We start from the raw sequence: 10,280 nt of genomic DNA, 5'->3' as shown, positions 1-10,280 counted from the left end.
CTTCTACCCTGGGAGGAGAGCCGACCTTAACAGAAAGTTAAAAGTCAAGAAATAGGCTGGAAAAAAATGAACCTTACTATATAGTTACCAAGGTGACAGGGAAGGTAAAGACACAAACTCAAAAGAAGACAAGGAAATAAAAACAGCTACATGCAAAACTTCAAAGAAGAATGTGAATTGGTCACAGGCCCAAAAATAATTTCTGGAAGAGCTGAAAAAAGATTTTAAAAATCAAATAAGAGAGGTAGAACAAAAATTGGGAAGATAAATGAGAGTAATGCAAAAGAAACCATGAAAAGAGAGTCAACAGCTTGATAAAGAAGGCACCAAAAAATATTGAAGAATATAAACCCCCCAAAATAAAATTGGCCAAATTGAAAAAGAGGTTTAAAAAAATCATTAAAGAAAAGAATTCCTGAAAAAGCAGAATTCTCACTGAAAAAAATTATTTGTTACAAATTGGAAATAGGCAAATGGAAGCTACTGACTCCATAAGACATCAAGAAACAATAAAAACAAGAATGAAAAATAGAAGAAAATGTGAAATATGTCATTGGAAAAGACAACTGACCTGGAAAATAGAATGAAAAGAGATAATTACATATTATTGGACTACCTGAAAGCCATGACCAACAAAATAGAGCCAAGATCGTATTTCAAGAAATTATCAAAGAAAGCTGCCCTGATAACCTAGAAACATGGGTAAAATAGAAATTATAAGACTCTACCAATAACCTCCTGAAAGAGATCCCTAAATTAAAATTCCCATGAATATTGTAATCAAATTCCAGAGCTTCCATGTGAAAGAGAAAATATTGCAAGCAGCCAGAAAGAAATAACTCAAATATCATGGAGCCACAGTCAGAACTATACAAGATTTAGCAGCTTCCATGTTGAAGGAGTACAGGGAGAAGGAGCTAGAATTATACCTAAGAATAACCTACCCAGCAAAACTGAGCATAATCCTTGAAGGGGAAAAAATGGATATCTGTTAAATAGAGGACTTTCTAGACTTCCTAATAAAAAGACCAGAGATGCATAGAAAATTTGACATTCAAACACAAGACTCAACAGAAGCATAAAGACATAAATATGAAAGAGTAATCGTAAGGAATTCAATAATGTTAAACAGTTTGCACTACTATATGGGAAAAGGATGTATGTAACACCTAAAAACTTTATTATTGCTAGGGCAGTTAGGAGGAGTCTGAATAGACAAAGAGCATGAATGTGAGTTGATTATGCTGGGATAATCTCAAAAAAAATGTAGAGATGAGAAAGTGGGATGAACTGGGAAAAAGGAGAGTTAGAGTGGGGAAAATTTTCTCACATAAAAAATGCAGAAAGGAAGGAGTTTTACAGTGGAGGGGAAGATGTGGCAGGGGGAACAGGTGGCAGGCAATGTTTGAACGTTACTTTCATCAGATTTGACTCAAAGAGGAAATAGCATACACACTCAGTTGAATATAGAAATCTATCTTATCCAATAGGAAAATAGGAAGGGGAGGGAGTAAGAAATAATGGGGAGGTAGATGGGAGTGATCAAAGGGAGGGTAGACTAAAGGAAGCAGTGGTTAGAAACAAAACAGACTTTTAAGGAGGAATATGATAAAAAGAAAAAGAGAGAGAGAAAAAAGAATACACAAGAAAATGGAATAGAGAGAAATACATACTAAACATAAACGTGAATGTGAATGGGATGAGTTCACCCATAAAATGAAAGTAGATAGCCAAATTTATTAGAAATGAGAATTCAACAATATATTGTTTACAAGAGACACATGAAACAGAAAAACACACACCGAGTTAGAATAAGGGGCTTGAGCTGAATGTAATATGCTTCAGTTGAAGACAAAAGGCAGGGATAGCAATCATGATCTCAGACAAAGAAAAAGCAAAAAAAGAACTAATTAAAAGAGATAATCAGGGAATCTATATTTTGCTAAACAGTACTGTAGAGAATGAATAAATATCAAAAAATTGCATAGCAAGTTTTTCTGATAAAAGCCTCAATTATCAAACATATAGGGAACTTAGTCAAGTTTATAAAAAATAAAAGCCATTCCCCAATTCATAAATGGCCAAGTAATATGAACAGGCAGTTTTCAGAAGAAGAAATCAAAGCTACCTATAGTCACATAAAAATTCTCTAAATCACTATTGATTAGGGAAATGAAAATTGAAACAACTCTGTAGTACCCCTCAAACCTCCTAGAAATGACAAATGCTGGAGGGGATGAGGGAAAATTAGTATACTAACAAACAGCTGGTTCTGATGTTGTGAACCGATCCAAACATTCTGAAGAACAATTTGGAATTGTGCCCAAAGAGCCATAAAACTGTGCTTACCCTTTGACCCAGCAATACCACTTCTAGGTCTATATTCCAGAGAGACAAAAAAGAAAAGGACCTATGTATAGAAAAATATTCATAACAGCTCCTTTTGTGGTGGCAAAGAATTGCAAATAGAGGGGATACTCATAAATTGGAGAATAGCAGAACATATTGTGGCATGTGATTGTGATGGAATACTGTGGGAAATGAAAAGGGAAGTGGTTTCAGGGGGGAAAAATGGCAAGATCTATATGAACTTGTGCAAAGTGAAGTGAGAAGAACCAGGAAATTATCGTGCGTAGTAACAATAAAAGACTTAGCCACTCTGATGGTAGCACAGTGACATAAACTCAAATCTGGTCTCAAGGTAACTAGCTGTGTTACTCTGGGCAAGTCACTTAACCTTCTTTGTGTCAGTTTCCTCATCTGTAAAACAAGTTGAAGAAGGAAATAGCAAACCACTCCAGTGTCTTTGCCAAGAAAACCCCAAATGGGGTCATGAAGAGTCAGGCATGACTGAAATCACTGAAAAACAAAAAATTATATGCAATGTTATGCAACTTATGCAAAAACAGTGCAATACAAAAAATCAATGCAATGATCTAAGACAGTTCCAAAGGATTCATGATGAATAAATGCTATGTACCTATAGATAGAGAACTGATGAACTCTGAGTATAAATTGAAGTGTAATTTTCTCACTTTATTTTTTTTCTTTTTTTTGGCAATATGACTAATATGGAAATATGTTTTGCATGATTTCACATGTATAATTGATATCATATTGCTTGCCTTCTCAGTGGGTGGGGAGGGCGTGGAAGGGAGAGAGAGAACTTGGAACTCACAATTTAAAAATAATGTTAAAATTAATAAATAGTAAATTTTCAAAAGAAAAAATAAATGTGAAGGTAATCTAAAAACAAAAGCATTGGTAAAAATATATTTAAAGGAATTCTGGGCATTGTTTAAAAATTATTTAGAATTATTTTCTTTGTGAAACTATATCAGTCTCAAAGTACATGGTAGTTGGAGGGTTAGTCACTTGAATGAGTGACTAATGCTATGAAAAATCAGGGTTGTTTTTTTTTCAATTTAGTCTATTGAGGCCTAGATATGGAATCCCATACCACCTTCTTGCTGTTTCCCAATATCACCTCCAACAGGCTATAGAAATATGGCTGGTATTTATCAATTAACAAGGCAGTCACTTTTTTAATACAAGAAATTAACAATTTCAAGTTGAGACAATTTTAACACAGAGAATTCTGCTTCATAAAATAAGACAGTTGAATGGAGTTCAGTAATTTAAGTTTAAGTAAGAATGCAGTTTAAATAATTTATTAGAGTAGCACCCTTCTGGGATACCTCTCTCAACTCTCACTCATAAGTAGGTTCCCTATCCCAATGAAATCAATAGTCTAATTAAAAAAGGTTATGAGGCATATTGATATTACCATTATGGTAATTATATGAACTTCACCATACAGTCATAATGAATTTCCTTCTGAAAGAATGAACTCTAATAATAAAATTCTATTTTCATTTCTATAGTGAGGCTAGCAGATATAGTATATTAATGATCAAGGCCTCATTGAGTTTTAGTAGCATTTCTCCAATACCTGTGACTTCTTAAACCTCTCCAAACAGAAATGATGCACCAAAAATAAAACAATTATAGTTGTCTCGATCTCCTAGGATACACAGAATCCAAAAGAAGATTAAAATGAACTGATAACATGAACTGATGCCTACTCTGAGCTCATTCAACACATGCACGTGCATGCACACAAACACACACACACAAACACACACACGTGCACACACACCCATGCCCACTATGCTACTGGCAGCAAAGCTGTACTAGCTGACTCAAGGACCCAACACATAGATTTGCAACGAAATCCAACTCCACTCCTTGGTACACCCCCAGTGCAATGGAGACCCCAGTTCTAGGCTATGGAAGTTTTATTAGGCCGTAACAAGCAGCCAATACCCCAGCAGGACTGCAGGCTGAAAAAGCTTATTGAAGCCACAACAGAAAGCCAGCACCATGGCAGCACTATGTGGTGTGGTGAATGATCTCTATATAAGAAAGCAAAAGGAAAGAAGAAGGACATGTGTCTGGGCTTGAAATAGAGTTCAACTGCAACCTCCAAATCTACTTCCTGCCACAGCCTCAGAGACCCAAACTACAAAATGCAGCCCCATAGCACCAGCATGCTGGGCCAGAGATCTAAGGAACAGAATAAGCAGGACAGGACACAGGGAGAGGATACCATGTGTGGAGCTAAGCCTAAGCAAAGGAGCTCAGCATCAAGCTAGGGCCAATTCTATCCCCACAAAGGTCACTTTGAACAGAGATTAGGCTGGTGAGCCATGAATTTCCCAGGTCTAGAAGCTAAGATGATTTCAGATCTAGCCCTGAGATAAACCTATCACAGTGGAGGGAGCCAGAAAATGAGTAATAGAGGAAAATGGGTGGGAGGGGGGAGAGACTGAAATTACCAAAGACCTCAGGAAGAAGAAAATTCAAAGTGGATAAGTGGAATCAACAAGGAAAGGTTTAACAGCTGAAGGAAATATGACCTCCACATCTAATAAACAAGTTCAGGAATCTATGACTAAATCCTGAAAACATAGGAAAATGATACAAAACTTGAGATGGAGGACCCTGTGGAATTTAAAGATTGCATGGAACTGCAACACACTATTCCAAGTAGTTTAAAAGAGAAATGAGAATTATGAGAGTAGAATTTTTTGCCTACACAACAAAAATAATTGACAGAATAGAAAAAAACTTGAATCCCTGATGGTCAGCCTCACCAAAGAAACCAAAGAGAGAATTATGGATTGAGAATGTAAATATACAGAAGAGAAGGACAGTCTAGAAGAGATGTAAGAAACAATAACATTTTTAAAAATATATTCACTATCCAACAAAACATAGAGATGTTGAAGACAGAATGCAGAGAGATAATCTAAAGATCATAGATCTTCCAGAAAAACATCACAAGACAAATAACCTAAAAATCATAATGCAAAAAATAATATGAGAATTGCCAAGAACTTCTGGATACAGAAAATGAAGTAGCACTTGAAAGAATTTGTAGATTGCCTCCAGAAAAAAAAACCCAAGGCTGCAAACTCTAAGACATGTACAATTCAATACAGAGACAACAAATTTTGTAATTAATCAAGAGAAAGACTTTCAAATACAAAGGAAAGGAAAGTCAAATAACACAAGACTATTCTGGACCCAAAAAAAAACTTGCGAGAGAATGGAATAGTGTGTTCCAAAGAGTAATGGAACTCAGGATAAAGTTCAGGATGACCTACTCATCAAATTTGAGTTTAACTATAAATGAAATAAGATAGATGCTTAATGATAAAGAGATATTTGAAACATTCTTCCAAAGAAAACCAAATCTGAATAGATTATTTGCTTTTCAAATATCCCAGACAACAAAAATGTAGGATGAGAAAACAAATGCAGCAGCCAAGGACAGTGACAGCACAAGGTGACAGCAGAAATGCCAGTAAGAGACTTCTTTCAAAATGTAGAAAAGGAGACAATGTAAAAGCAGAAATGGGAGTGATAATGAAGAAGCAAGACTGGGCCATTAAGGACAAAACCTGGTGACCTCCTGCCTACAGGTGAATCAATGTTTTTATAGGACTACATTACAAAATGAGAAAGTGCAGTCTGTGATATGCCCATGACAAATTAAATGCTATCGATGAGGGGGACTTGACCATTGTGGTCTCCAGAAGAAAATAATTTACTCCTTGAGTAAGGAGTTAGGGAGAGAAGATTATAAGGGGATAGGAAGAAAGGAGGGCTTGCATTGGTGGCAAGAGGGATTCCATTAACAAATGCCTGTAGAGGTGGAGAGAAATGTTTTTTGAAGGGAGATAGGCACTTTGTAGTGGGTGTAGTCTGTGTCTTGAAAAGATCACTTATCCTACCTTAGAAGGGGGAGTTAGAATTCTTGGGGGCAAATAACACCTAGGGAGTAGAAGGGTCTGAAGCCAGGAAAGAGATTTTGAGGCAAATAAGGAAAAGAAGGCAACTAGGGAGTGGGTATAAATCAGTGCTAGATGCCCCAGCATTGAGTTAGATTCTGGTATACAGACAAAATCAAAAGTTTCTTCCCTCAAAGAACTTATACTCCATTGAAGGAAACAGCATATATTTAGATAAATAAAATCTATATATAAATATGGGTGGACACTAACAATTAGGGGGATCAGGAAAGACCTCTTGCAAGAAATGGTGCTTGAGATGAGTTTTGAAAGAAGTTGTGGATTTTTACTTTAGTTTTGATTTAGTTAAAAATGTACAAGTGCATTCTTGGTATGAAAGACAGGCTAGATAAAGGAGCTGAGGTAAGAGATGGGATATCTTGGATAATGAACAAGTGGCCTTTTTTTTTTGGTGAGGCAATTGAGGTTAAATGACTTGCCTAGGGTAACACAGCTAGTAAGTGTGAGGCCAGATTTGAACTCAGGTCTTCCTGACTCCAGCAAGTGGGACATTTTGACAAGAATGAAGAGTATGAGAAGAATAAAGTCTAATACACTTGGATGAGTAGGTTGGAGTCAAATTGTGAAGAGCTTTGGTATTCTCTCTCAGTCAGTCAGTAATGAACAAGCATATATTAAGAGTTTACTCAATTCCAGTCACTTTGCCAAGCATTGGGGATACAAAGAAAGGTTAAAAACACAGTCCCTGACCTCTGGAAACTTATCTTCTAATTAAGAAGACAATATATAAACAACTAGCTCCATATAAGATATACACAGTTGTAAATGTAAGGTAATCTCAGTAGAAAAGCACTTAGCAGCAGCAGAAGACTGAGAAAGTCCTCTTGCAGAAGATGGGGTTTGAAATGAATCTTGAAGGAACCTATTGAAAAGATGAGAAGGGAGAGTATTCTAAAAATGGGAGAAAGTGGGAAAAACCATCATGGAATTGGAATATGGAATGTAGTGTCTGAGGAACAGCAAATGGACTTGTGCAACTGGATTGGACAGTGAGGTGAACAAAGAATAAGGAGTCTAGAAAAAAGGAAGATCTAAGTTGTAAAGAACTTTAAAGGCCAATGAGAGAATTTTTCTTTGATTCTCAAGTAATAAGGAGCCACTAGAGTTTATTGACTAGGGGAGGAGGGATGATATGTTCACATATTCAATTTAGGAAAATCACTTTGGCAGGTGAATGAAAGATGAATTTGAGTGGAGAGAGACTTGAGGCAAGAAGACTAATCGTGAGTCTATTACAATAGTCCAGATGTGAGCTGGTGAGGGCTTTCACCAGGTGGTGGCAATTGAAGGGGAAAGAAGGAGACATATTGAGAGAGATTATGAAAGCAGAAATGACAAGCCTTGACAACAGACTGTATGTATAGGGCAAATAAAATTGAGGAGTTCAGGATCACAGTGAGGTGGTAAGGAAGAAAGATGGTGGTACCTTCAATAGCAACAGGAAAGTTAGGAAGAGGAAAGGGTTTTGTGAGAAAGATAATGAGTTCTGTTTGGGACATTGAGTTTGACATACACTCACTCCACAAACAGCCCTCCTTTCTGTAAGAAAATCAGTGAGGATTTTGGGTATGTGGGAAAGAAAGGGAGGCAAGCATTCAGCAGCAGCAGATAGTGATGGTCAAGGTCAGAATAGAAGGCATGCAAGAATAGTAGATGGTGATATGAATCCTTGCTGGAACTGAATGTCACCTTCTTCTAGTTAATGCTAAATGAGATCCTCACCAGAAAGCCAAAATGGGAGAAGAATCAGCAACCCAGATTTCCAATTCTCATTGGATCCCACAATTTATGTTACTATATCACAAGTAAGTCAAAACTCTCTATGAAATTCTAGAGTTTCTGCAACTGCAGCTGGTGATCAGTCCTAAGGCAAGTGGGAGCTGAACATCCCATGGGAATTGTTGTTATAAACATCCTTTTGAGGGGAGATTCAAAATGTACATCACCTAGAGATCCTAGGTCTTGATAAGCCCTATATCTGGGGGGTTTCTAGGGTCTGAGAAACCACATGAGAGATGTTTTATATATGTTGTTATTTATTGTGTTATCTGGCTATTAAGTACTATTTGATTACCTGTTGACTCATGCTTAGAGCAAAACCATTGAATGCAATTTTCCAACATATATGTCTGCTTTTATGGAGAATTAACTCTGTTATGCCAAGGTTATGGGAATAGCACTCATTGAACTTCAGCATTTTCAAAGGGCGGGATTAGCAAATGGATGGGGGCTCATGCAGAGGGATAATTATAACCCGACTAAGGTGGTGGCTGTGTGAGTAGAGAAAAAGGGATTAATGTGAGAGGTAAAATAAATGAAACTGAGCAACTGATTGACTATGGGAGTAAGGAGAAAGTAATCAAAAATTATTCTGAAGTCTCAAACTTGAGTGACTGGACAGATGATAGCAATGTCAATAGAACTAGGAAATTTGGGAAGAGGAGTTTAAATGAGGCATATCAATTAATATAGTTTTTGACACTCTCATGTTTTATCCAAAACTAAATGTATTGTCATTTTTCATTTTTTTTTCTGCTTTACTGATAAAATTTATTCTTTTTTTCTTTTTAACTAAAATGTAAGTGGTTCAAACACAGTTTTGTTTGGCAAATTATCCTTAATTTTCTTTAATTAATTATTAATTCAAACTGATAATTTCATAGTATTTGTTTAAAATAACCACAATTTCTTAAGCTTTCCTTATGTGTTCTAGATTTGATTTTGGCTGCTCTTCTCTAGACCATCATCTTCTCCATAAACTTTGAAAATACCATAAAAACCGTGCATTTATGAATGATATTCTAGTGAAGGCATGACTAATGCTAAGTATGGCAGGATTATTTCCAGCTCTTTCATATCACATTCTTACAAATCCAGTCTTTTCTTATTTTTTATATAGAAATACATTTCTAACTCATTCAATTTATAGTCTACTCTGATTCCTAGTTCTTTTATGATTAACTTGTGACTAATTTTCTTTATTGTAAAGTTTAGATTTAATCCTTTCACTTCTCTGTAATTATCTGACTATTAGAAATATATACTCTAATTTGACAATTTTATCACTTTCCTCAAATTACTAACCTACTGAAGTAGTTCTTAAGTCACTTAAGTTCCTAAGTCACATCATTCAAGTCACTGAAAGTAATATAGTGTAATAACAGCCTGGGGAGCAAACTTCCAAATCTTAAGACAGATGTCATTCTTCCAACTGAGAGTCTCCTCAGAATCTCCAACAGAAGTGATCTAATCAACTAAAATAGCAGAGTTTGGAATCATTATGAGTTAGTTTACATACAAATCTGTTACAATAATTAGCTTATTTTAATAATAGGGGGCAAATATTTTCCCTAAAGTCTGCTTGGTTATCTCCATTTTACCTTTAAAGAATTTATTTTGAATGAAAAGTTCTGAGTTCAGTTACAACCTCTCCAAGCCCCTAGTTAGAAAAATTCCTAATAACTAGGCAGAAGTCTGGTTTTCTGCTTAACTTCACATTTATATGTATCTTCAGTTAACTCCTGAACTCTTTGTGGTTGAAGCAAAATTCTCTATACTAGAAACATTTGAGCAACGAAACAGCAAATTATATTACAGTGTCTGTGTTTTAGAATGGGAAGTTATGTTTACCCAACTGAGCTTTTCTTGAGATTTCCCTCTACTCAGTCCACTACTCTGAAATACCTAAATACCAATGACTTTCTTTGATATGCTTCATCTCTGGCACAGCTCAGTTTTCCTTTTTCATTTTTCCCTTTGATTCTGAGATGGTTTCTACCTTTTATACAAAGTGGTTAGGGTATGACCCACAATTACTTTAATTGATTAAAGGACTTAAACAGGCCCTATTCACATTCAGCTATGATAGATTCAATCAAAATTCCTGAATATTTAACAATTGTG

This window comes from Phascolarctos cinereus, unplaced genomic scaffold, assembly GCF_003287225.1.
Source record: "Phascolarctos cinereus isolate Bilbo 61053 unplaced genomic scaffold, phaCin_HiC Scaffold_1;HRSCAF=81, whole genome shotgun sequence".
Taxonomy (NCBI): domain Eukaryota; kingdom Metazoa; phylum Chordata; class Mammalia; order Diprotodontia; family Phascolarctidae; genus Phascolarctos; species Phascolarctos cinereus.
This window is presented reverse-complemented; position numbering follows the sequence as displayed.